This window comes from Nicotiana tomentosiformis, chromosome 1 (genome assembly GCF_000390325.3).
Source record: "Nicotiana tomentosiformis chromosome 1, ASM39032v3, whole genome shotgun sequence".
NCBI classification, from domain to species: Eukaryota; Viridiplantae; Streptophyta; class Magnoliopsida; order Solanales; family Solanaceae; genus Nicotiana; species Nicotiana tomentosiformis.
In genome coordinates, this window is record NC_090812.1 from 78,214,239 (window position 1) to 78,225,581 (window position 11,343).

Consider the following 11,343-nt stretch of genomic DNA (forward strand, 5'->3'; position numbering starts at 1 on the left):
GTGCTAATAACTCCTTATTAGAGGAATCCCTTCCACTTCTGCTGAATGTACCATTAAACTTTCCCGTTGTCCGGGCTTTCTTGTTATGCTCTTTTTCTTCTCTCCTTTATTGTCTGTCTTTTTTCTAAGTGCTTGGCGAATCCCACAACAGAGGAGAAGGTTGTCATCCCTACCGCTGTAGCTGCTGTCGTATCTTTAATGTGGTAAGCTAAACCGCCAACAAACCTGCGAATCTTTGCTTTTTCTGTCTTAACCATGTGAGGAGCATGCTTAGCTAACCTTATGAATTTCATATAGTACTCTTGCACACTTTTATTCCCTTGCTCGAGCTGTTCGAACTCTATAGCCTTAGCTTCCCTATCCTCTTCCGGGATAAATTTAGCCATGAAGGCCTCTTCAAATTCTTCCCAAGTAGGCAGACCATCATCTTCATCTCTTTCCTTTTTCCACATACCAAACCAAGCGCCGGCCACAGCTTCAAGATGGTAAGCATCTAGCTCCACATTTCATCATCAAATGCTTTCATCGCTCGAAGGGCTTTCTTGACACCCTCCAGCTACAACATTGGATCTTCATCAGGTATAGAACTATGGAACAATGGAGGACTCAACTTCAAAAATTCATTCACTCTTGAGGACTCAGAATTGTGTTGTCTATTTGATTGAGGTGGAATCTCATCTCTTCTCTCGTTCTGGTTGGCCATGAAGGCTTTAAACATCTCCATAGCACTGTTTATAGCATTAAACATCTGACCCACCTCTGGAGATATAGCTGTCTGAGCCGGAGCTACTGTTGGGGGCTGCACTGGATCCTGAGATACTGGATCATCATGCTCCACCCCTTCTTCATGTTCAACCCGGGATACTTGAACCCCCTTTGTGGATTTACCCTTCCTTTTCTGAGTTGAAACCTTCTTAGTTCTACCTTGACCCACAATAGTAGCAATAGTTTCTTGAGCAACATCCTGAGTGTCGGTGTCAGAGTTACGAGTACGAGCCATTTCTATAAGTTTTGGAGAAACGAATATATTAGATAATTTCATAGAGGTAGGCTCTACGGCACGATCTAAAGTATGAAAAAAATGAGACTTTTCCTAAATGATTGTAGCCTCCTGTTTATAAGTATGGCGCACTTCATACCCATAAACAAGACTCTACTAACATGGCTTCATAGACCTCTAGGACTCCATAAACCTGAAACTCTGATACCAAGTTTGTCACGACCCATTTTCTGAACAAGCCGGGACCGGCACCCGATCACTAAACATGACCGAGCGAACCATCTGTGCTTATCAAATCTATCATAACTTCAAACTTTATATGCCATAAGGAACTACTGTAACCAAATACTTTTAATTAATTTAAATATCTAAAATAAACCAACTTCAAAACGTTATTCGTAGTAACTACTGAAATATTATAAATTTATTATTAAAAACACCTGAATCTTAACCCACCGACTGTGTCTATGAAGCCTCTACTGATAAACTGACACAGTGCTCAGGACATGAGATTTCCTGGCTAGTTCTCTAAGTAAACAAAGAAATAGCTAAATAATGACGACTCAAAAGAGTACTCCACGAACAAAAGCGGAGCTCACTAATAGCACTGGAAGTGAGGGAAGTCCTAACCCGTAGCCTTCTCGCCTGCAAAATCGGTGCCTACGTTGTACCGCATACTAACGTAGGTTCCCAAAAGAGAACGTCAATACCATCCATTGTACTCAGTGAGTCTCAACGATAGGGGACAAAACTTTAATAACATATACATTACGAGCAAAGATTCTAAATGCATGTAAAATATAAAGCTTATAAGAACAATTTTAAAATAATTGCATAATAGCAGTTAATGAATATTCTAAAAGAAATTCTCTTCTTTTTCTTCTTATAAAAAAAATACTTCACTTTTATACTTTAAGAGCTTCAACTATCCTGACATATTTCTATCTTAGTCGCCGTGTGATCGGCACGGGTTCGATCCCAACCTGATCGAATAGGCCCAATCCACGAGGTGCCACTCGCTTCATGGTTCTCAGCGCTCATGTATCATACCTTATCCCGGCCAAGTAAATTCTCAGCAACGAGACCCTCGGCTCGTGTGCTTCCTACTTTGGTACAAGTAGTTTCAGGAAGTCAACGCCTTGGTCAGGACCCTCGGCCTGGACGATGACCCCTTCTCAGAATAAAGGATACTCCCAAAAATCTTTTCTTTCTAAAACTTCTACTTGTGACTTTTCAAGTCTAAATATTTTCGGGAACATCCTATACATACTCATGCTGGTATCCTTAAATGTAAAGCATGGCATAAGAATGAAATAAACATTCAAAAGTATTTCTAAAGATTCTTGCTTCTTCATAAATTTTCAACATGAAAATGGCATATAAGAATAACACAAAAATCTAAAAATTTATGCACATATATCATAATAAATTATCTAAACTTCAATTCATCAAACACCTTGTATGTGTGCTTTTGTGAGTTAAACCAATTTAGTAAAGGGTTATATCAACTCACCTCAAAACTCCTTGAGCCAATACGCAGGCCCCAGTCCAATTTATACCCGTCAAACAATTGATTCTACACAACTAGTGTATTTTAATTAATTTCAAAGTTTCACACCTAAACATGAAATTTAATTTTGATACAGAGAAAGAAGGAAATTAACTATTCAATTCTTACCTACCACTACTTTAGGATAATTGACAATAGGAAATTTTATACACCTGAGTTCAAGAATTAGTGATTTGTAAAGAACCCTAGAATTTTCGGTGAAAAGAACAATGTTCTGTTTCTCTATTTCGAATTAGGCTTTTTAGCCTTCCGCGTGTGAATGAAAAGAGGTTTGTTCGATTAAGGCTTTAAGCCTTTTGTGTATGTGAGAAACAGAATGCTTTTTGTTTTCTTAAAGGCATTAAGCCCTTTGTTTTCCTTTCAATACCTACTTTATGGGTTAGTCACGTGACTCCTTTTTTTTTTGTTTTATTGCCTTCTCTTTTTTTCTTTTTGACTTAACTAGTATTTAATTATACCCTTTGTTAAAAATTAATAATATTAAAATTATTAATATTCCCCTAATTGTATATCCAATTATTTATAAATAGAGAAGTAACTCAAAAGTAAATTACAAGGGTTTAAATTCGTAATAGAAGTATAATTTAAGGAAAAAAAATTTAAATTCTATATTTATCGTATCTTGAAACTTTTATAGATTTGAGGAGTGTTACAATATTTTCTCCTTAAAAACATTCGTCCTCGAATGTTGCTAGGGCCTTACTCTTAAGCTAACAATCATTCCTTAGGTCCTTGAACTTTTTAAGTTTTCTTAGCACTACTCACTTTTCCAATGGACTCAAAATTTTGGCTAACTCCCTAAATTTTCAAAAATTTCGGCAGAGTCTTCCCTGTAAATTGGAGTATCCAAAAAAATATCCCTGTCACCAATACCACAACTACACCAACAACAACTAAATATACTATAACAGGCCATTCATAGGCACCATACACAACTCATAAACTAATTACTCACACTCCGGCAAGGAGGTACTACAATAACCAACCAAAATCTAAAGCACAACACTTCTGCAAAAAGTAAATAACTTTAATGAATTAAATATACTCTATCATGGCAATAAATTATTAAATGACTAAAATATACTCTGACAGAAACTAAATTTCTTTAACAACTAAGTATAATCTAACAAGGACATAAACACATGCTAACTTGTATTTAATAAATAAAATATAAATGTCAAACCAAACGTAGGTTCACATACCTTTTTCATCAAATAAATATGGATATTTCTTCCTCATATCTTCCTCGACCTCCCACGTAGCCTCTTTTGAATCATGATTACTCCACAAAACGTTTACCGATGCTATATCTTTTGTTCTCAACTTTCTTACTTGCCTGTCAAGAATTTCTATAGGTACCTCTTCATAAGTCAAGCCTTCTTTAATTTCTATGGTATCGGCAGGTATTATAAGCGACTTATCATGAATGTACTTTCTAAGTATAGACACATGAAAGACAGGATGAACAGAGGACAACTCAACGGGCAACGCTAGCTCATAAGCCATGCTTCCCTTCTTTTCTATAATCTCATAAGGTCCAATAAATCTAGGACTAAGTTTCCCCTTCTTACCGAACCTCATAACTTCTTTCATTGGTGAAACTTTCAAAAACACTTTGTCACCAACCATGAACTCTAAGTCACGATGCCTCTTGTCAGAATAGGACTTTTGACGACTCTGAGCCGCTTTCAATCTTTCTCTTATTAGCTGGACTTTATCTAAGGCCTCACAAACAAACTCTGGACCAATCAACTGCACCTCTGCTGGTTCAAACCAACCCACTGAAGACCTACATCTTCGCCCATACAACGCTTCATAAGGAGCCATACCAATGCTGGCCTGATAGCTGTTATTGTAAGCAAATTCTATAAGTGGCAAGTGATCATCCCAATTACCTCCAAAATCTATAACACATGCTCGCAACATATCCTCAAGAGTCTGAATGGTCCTTTCTGCCTGACCATCGGTCTGTGGATGGAAAGCGGTGCTCAAATTGACCTTGGTACCTAATCTTTTTTGAAATGCCTGCCAAAACTGTGCCGTGAACTGAGGGCCTCTGTCAGATATGATTGAAACTGGAGTACCATGTAATCTGACTATTTCTTTAATGTACAACTGCGCATACTGCTCTGCGGAATATGTCGTCTTTACTGGTAGGAAATGCGCGGACTTTGTCAGTCGGTCTACAATAACCTAAATTGAATCATGCTTACGGTATGTGCGAGGTATACCTACTACGAAATCCATATTAATCATCTCCCATTTCCACTGTGGTATCTCTATAAATTGAGCTAGGCCACCAGGCCTCTGATGCTCGGCTTTGACTTGCTGGCAATTCAAACAATTAGCCACATGATTTGTTACTTGCTTCTTCATGCCTTTCCACCAATACAACTCTTTCAAGTCCAGATACATTTTGGTAGCACCTGGGTAGATAGAGTACCTCGAACTATGAGCTTCTTCCATTATGGCCTTCCTAAGACCATCTACATCAGGCACACATAATCGATATTCAACTTCAAAACTCCGCCACTTCCTAGAGTGAATGCATTGATTTCTTTGTTTCTGACTCCTTCTTTTAACTTCACTAAATACGAATCTTTGTCTTGCTTAGCCTTAACATGCGCAACAAGAGAGGATTGCGCTAAGGCAAAAGCAGTTATACCTCCTTCTTCGGTCTCATCCAATCTAATTCCATCATTTGCTAGTTTTTGAATTTCTCGACCCAAAGTTCGCCTTTGTACTGCAAGATAGGCCAGGACACCCATTGATTTCCTGCTAAGTGCATCTGCTACCACATTAGCTTTGCCCGGGTGATAAAGGATATCGATGTCATAATCTTTCAATAGCTCGAGCCACCTTCTTTATCTCAAATTTAATTCTTTTTGCTTGAAAATATACTGGAGGCTTTTGTGATTTGTAAACACTTCAGAATACTCGCCATAAAGGTAGTGTCTCTATATCTTTAATACAAATACCACTGCTGCAAGCTCCAAGTCGTGTGTGGGATAGTTCTTTTCATGATTCTTTAACTACCTGGAAACATAACCAATAACTTTTTCATTTTGCATCAGAACACAAACAAGGCCCACTCTAGAGGCATCACAATACACTGTGAATCCACCCGAACCTGTCGGCAAGGTTATCACAGGTGCAGTAGTCAACCTCTTCTTTAACTCTTAAAAACTCTGCTCACAAGCGTCTGACCACCGGAATTTAACTTCTTTCTGAGTCAACTTAGTTAATGGAGCTGCAAATGAGGAAAATCCCTCTACAAACCTTCTATAGTATCCACCTAACCCCAAGAAACTCATGATTTCGGTTGGTGTTCTCGGCCTAGGCCAGTTCTTGACTGCTTCTGTCTTCTAAGGATCTACTTTTATGCCTTCACTAGATACCACATGGCCTAAGAATGCCACTGACTGCAACCAGAACTCACATTTTAAAAACTTGGCATAAAGCTTATTCTCCTTCAAGGTTTGCAAGGCTATCCTGAGGTGTTCTGCATGATCTTCCTTGCTTTTAGAGTATACCAAAATATCGTCTATAAACACGATAATAAAGGTATCAAGGAATGTCTTGAAAACTCTGTTCATGAGATCCATGAATGCAGCTGGAGCATTTGTTAACCCGAAGGATATCACTAGAAATTCATAGTGCCCTTAGCGAGTTCTAAAGGTTGTTTTAGATATATCCTCTTCTCTGATTCTCAACTGGTGGTACCCCGACCTCAAGTCTATCTTTGAAAAGTACTTTGCACCCTGAAGTTGATCAAATAAATCATCAATTCTTGAAAGTGGGTACTTGTTCTTAATGGTAATTTATTCAACTGCCGATAGTCGACGCACATTCTAAGAGACCCATCCTTCTTCTTGACAAACAGGACCGGGGCACTCCCACGGTGAAATACTCGGTCTGATGAAACCCTTCTCAAGAAGGTCTTTCAACTGTTTTCTCAACTCATTAAGTTCTGCTGGAGCCATCCTATAAAGAGGTATAGATATGGGCTGAGTGCCTGGCATGAGATCGATGCCAAAGTCTATGATTCTTTCAGGAGGAAGTTCGGGAAGGTCATCCGGGAAAACATCTGGGAATTCTCTAACAACTGGCACAGACGAAAGAGCTGGTGGTTCTGATTCTGGATTAATGATGTGAGCCAAATAGGCAAGACACCCCTTACTGATCATTCGTTATGCTTTAAGGTAAGAAATAAGCTTACCTACAAGTGATGCTGAACTACCCTTCCACTCTAAGACTTCTTTATTTGGAAATTAAAACCTGACTAACTTGGCACGACAATCTAATATGGGATAGCAGGAAGATAACCAATCCATACCTATGATCACATCGAAATCCACCATTTCTAACTCTATGAGATCGGCCTCAGTGCTGTGACCTTGGACTGAAACTATACAACCTCTATAGACACTTGTGACTTTCAGTGACTCGCCAATTGGAGTAGATACTAGGAATGGCTTACTAAGTTGTTTAGGTTTTAGCCCGAGGTTAATTGCAAAGTATGGAGTCACATATGAAAATGTTGAACCCAGATCAATTATGGCATAAGCATTATGTGAGCAGACTAAAAGTATACCTGTAATAACTTCTGCAAATGCCTCTGCACTCTGACGATCGAGTGTAGCAAACAAACGGGGTTGTCCCCCTCCTTGAGTAACTCGATCTTCACCTCTGCCTGCCCCATGCCCGGTCTGATTATGAGAACCACGAGCCTGAGGTGGTGCAACTGCAGTAGCTGAGGAACAAGAAGGACGAGTTGATCCACCACTGAAATTACGTCGCAACTTTGGGCAGTTGGCCTTTATATGACCAATGTCTCCACAATGTTAGCAACCATGAAACCCAAGCTTGCACTAACCTGAATGTTGCCGCTTACATGTTCCACAAAGTCCTTGTTGGTGTGAATGTTGCTCAACATGACTCAGTCTATGTGAGGATGATGTCCTAAAATTCTGATTCTGGCGAGACTGGTTTTCCTAACTCTGAGTACATCTGAAGGAAGACCCACCACCTGACTGATGACTGGACTGAGCTGGTGCTAATAACTCCTTATTAGAGGAATCCCTTCCACCTCTGCTGGATGTACCATTAAACCTTCCCGTTGTCTGGGCTTTCTTGTTATGCGCTTTTTCTTCTCTCCTTTGTTGTCTGTCTTTTTCTAAGTGCTTGGCGAATCCCACAACAGAGGAGAAGGTTGTCATCCCTACTGCTGCAGCTGATGTCGTATCTTTAATGTGGTAAGCCAAACCACCAACAAACCTGCGAATCTTTGCTTTTTCTGTCTTAACCATGTGAGGAGCATGCTTAGCTAACCTTATGAATTCCATATAGTACTCTAGCACACTTTTATTCCCTTGCTCGAACTGTTCGAACTCTGTAGCCTTAGCTTCCCTATCCTCTTCCGGGATAAAGTTAGCCATGAAGGCCTCTTCAAATTCTTCCCAAGTAGGCGGACCAGGGTAACTGAGCTCACTATCTATAGCTATGTATAGGAAAAAAAGGTCTTAGGATCGTGCCCTCCTTTAATGTCAATTATGAGGGTCATTGATGAAGATGTAACGGTAAATATAAATGCCAAATTATCTGTAACGGACCGTTGCTCTTAATGCTGCAGAATATTCCTTAGTAAATGCTACCGGGCGCAGAGCATTTAATACATCTTTTTGAACGTTATCCTTTCTGGTGACAAGTAGAGTGACTGCGTTCGATTCTTACCTATCCCATCTTGGATTTCACGTGTCCTCCTTTGCCGTGAGGGAATTAAGAACATGCAGATGTTTAAAATATAACCAGTGTTTGCAAAATATTTGAAAAATAGCCCGCTTATTAAATTTGCTAAATTGGGTAATTTTCGAAGCATATTTTCTAATTTGGTATGCCATCTTGTCTGGTTCAAATAATTTTTCTAGCTTGAGGAATCTATGACTTTGTCTTTGCATTTAACAAATACAGCTTAATTAACTTGTTAGTTGATTTTTCAGCTAATCTAGAATTGAAAAAATAATAATGTGCAGTCGAGATCATGAGTTGAAAAATAAATTGAAGTTGTAACTAACTTCAAATTGAGTCTCTATGTTTCCATGTTAGGTTATACTAACTTAGAAATTAGAACATTTGGTCTTAGGTTTTCATAGATACTTAGAATGCTAAGTTTGGTATAAGAATTTAAGTCAAATCATTATTCTATTTATGCAGTCTCTCTTGACAAACTTAAGCTACCATATTATTCTTGTGGATTAGTAGTAGTGCATTATCATAAATGCCCACCAGATTAGAGATAAGTTTCTATATATGAAGCATTTATTTACTTTCTGTGGCGAGCTTAGTCACCACAAAATTGCTAATAATAGAACAAACTAGCTTTTGTGGTGACTAAGCTCGCCACAACATAAATTTTACGTAGGTCGCTACTCAAAATAGCTGACATATAGTTTGTCGCTGAAACTATTACCAACACAACATTAACTTTTTTTGGCGACTAAAGAGGTCGCCACAGTACGTTTAGGTTGCTACTCAAAACAACGACATATTGTTCGCCACTAAAACTATCACGTATTATGGTGACTCGGCACTTACTTGTGGTGGCGACTAAAGAGGTTTGCCACAGAACGCCGTCGCTGAAACCCTTGTTTCCTGTCGTATTTCTTATCGGGTAATGAATCTGGAGAAATATTCTAGTTTTATCCAATTCTCAATTATTTCCAATAGAAATAGTCTAGCTTTGTCGCTAATTTAACCATTTTATAAATACTCAACTGCAGCACTAGTTGGAAGCATAAGACTAGGTTTGGTCAAAAGAACCAACTTGTATGTTGAGTCATCGCTTTAGCACTATATATGATCAGATTTTGTCTAAATTTCTCAGGATATATATGCCGTCATAGATTCGAAATTTCATGAATGATGATCAGTCATTGGAATACTGACTACAACTTGTTGATTTAACATCAATAAATGGATCCATGTGATCCCTAACTAAACCATTTTCAAGAAGATGATGTTTCTTGTATCTGTCCTTTAACTGGAGCCTAAAGAAAATGCATATTCAATGCAAATCATTAGGATTCAACATCTTGTCATTGGCCTATATAAACACATACAATGAAGCCTCTACCACCACAGCTCTCAGCAATTTATCTTTCATTCATTATTTGGTCATCTACTATATTGAACTAAACGACTATGGCTATCCATATGCCTCGTATAATCAAGAAGTCTTCTACAGCTGGAGACGTTCCGAAAGGTCATTTTGCAGTGTATGTTGGGGAGACGCAGAAGAAGAGATTTGTAATCCCTATATCATTCTTGAGCCAAACTTTATTTCATGAATTGCTTAGCCAAGCTGAGGAAGAATTTGGTTTCGATCATCCAATGGGTGGTCTCACAATTCCATGTAGCGAGGATGTGTTCGTTGATCTTACTTCTCGTTTGAAGAACTGAAACAGAGACTCGCTTTCACAATTTTAAAGAAAAGTAAAGCAGGATTTGCACAGTCTGTAAAGTTTAGGAGTTAGAAAAAACAGTAGTTGATGTTAGAACGAGGAATGTTGCATCTGACTAGGTAGATTAGTTAACTTATCTTCTCAAAGCCTGATCATTATTCCATGTCAAAGAAACAAATGACTCTTTACTTTTTTCTACTTCAAAGATATTGAAGTGATGAATCTTTTCAATTAATTAATATTGGCTCCATTCAGTTACATTGGTATTTTCTCCTTATGGTTCCACATTTTCAAGTCTCATGGTTTGCTATCAATCAAGTGAAATACAACAATAAGTCTTTTTTCTTGTGGCTCAACTGCAGTATTTGAGAAGCAACAAATCCAACTGAACAATAAAAATAACTAGATAATGTGATAAAAGCTATTGTGCTTGCCCCACAGTTTTCTATTAACATGCGAAGCTCAAATGCAAAGAGCTTTGTTTTCCTAAAGATAATCCTGAATCAGTAGTTAATAATGCGCATAAGTTTTAAGAACAGATTCATGAAACCTGGTTCAGATTCATCTTCTTGTAAATGGTTTAGTATACCAAATGCTTTGTTTCATAAGTGGATGCGCATTGTTTCATAATCAACTTTTTTTAACACTAAGATTTTCTATTTATTTTTCAGCTTGGACCAGATTCATAAATTCTTAAAATGTTAAGTTTGGTATATGAATTTAGATTCTCAATTCAAAAAAAGTGCTGTTCAAAGTCAACTCATCATTCGATTTATAAAATTTGATCAATTCAAGGTGCGCTGTGCCAAATGATTTTTCTTGACAAGTTTAAGCCAGCATGCTATTCTTGTGGATTAGTAACAGTCTATTATCATAATTGCTACACCGCTTTAGATATAAGCTTCTAATATTCTTCAGACATTTCTTCTCTTGGTTATTAGTGCTGAGGTCCACACTTGCTCAGCAGTGGCACAACTTAAGTAGACACTGGTTGGTTTTGCTCTTATTTGACCTTCTTATTGATAAATGAATCTGGAGAAATATTCTAACTTTATCCAATTCTTTATTATTTCAAGTTGTAATATGGCCAAATTTTCATGACATTTGCCATGACATAATATCTATTATAACAAATTTGTGGTTCATGACATTTGCCATGACATAATATCCATTATAACAAATTTGTGGATCATGACATTTGCCATGACATAATATCCATTATTAGGCCAAGGATTTCTTGCTATAAATACAGGAGTTTCTCCTCATTTGCAAACATACCAATTCAAGAGATTTTCACTCTTGTCTTTCTTTCT

General features: G+C 37.8%; 1 long non-coding RNA gene across 1 annotated transcript; it reads right to left on the minus strand.

Annotated features, from left to right (window-relative positions):
- Positions 1–1,338: 1,338 nt before the first annotated feature.
- Positions 1,339–2,773, minus strand: LOC138899472 (uncharacterized). Its single transcript, XR_011411138.1, has 2 exons — positions 2,723–2,773; positions 1,339–2,576 (listed from the first exon to the last, which is right to left on the minus strand). It is a non-coding gene; the product is annotated as an uncharacterized lncRNA (long non-coding RNA).
- Between the last annotated feature and the right edge of the window lie 8,570 nt (positions 2,774–11,343).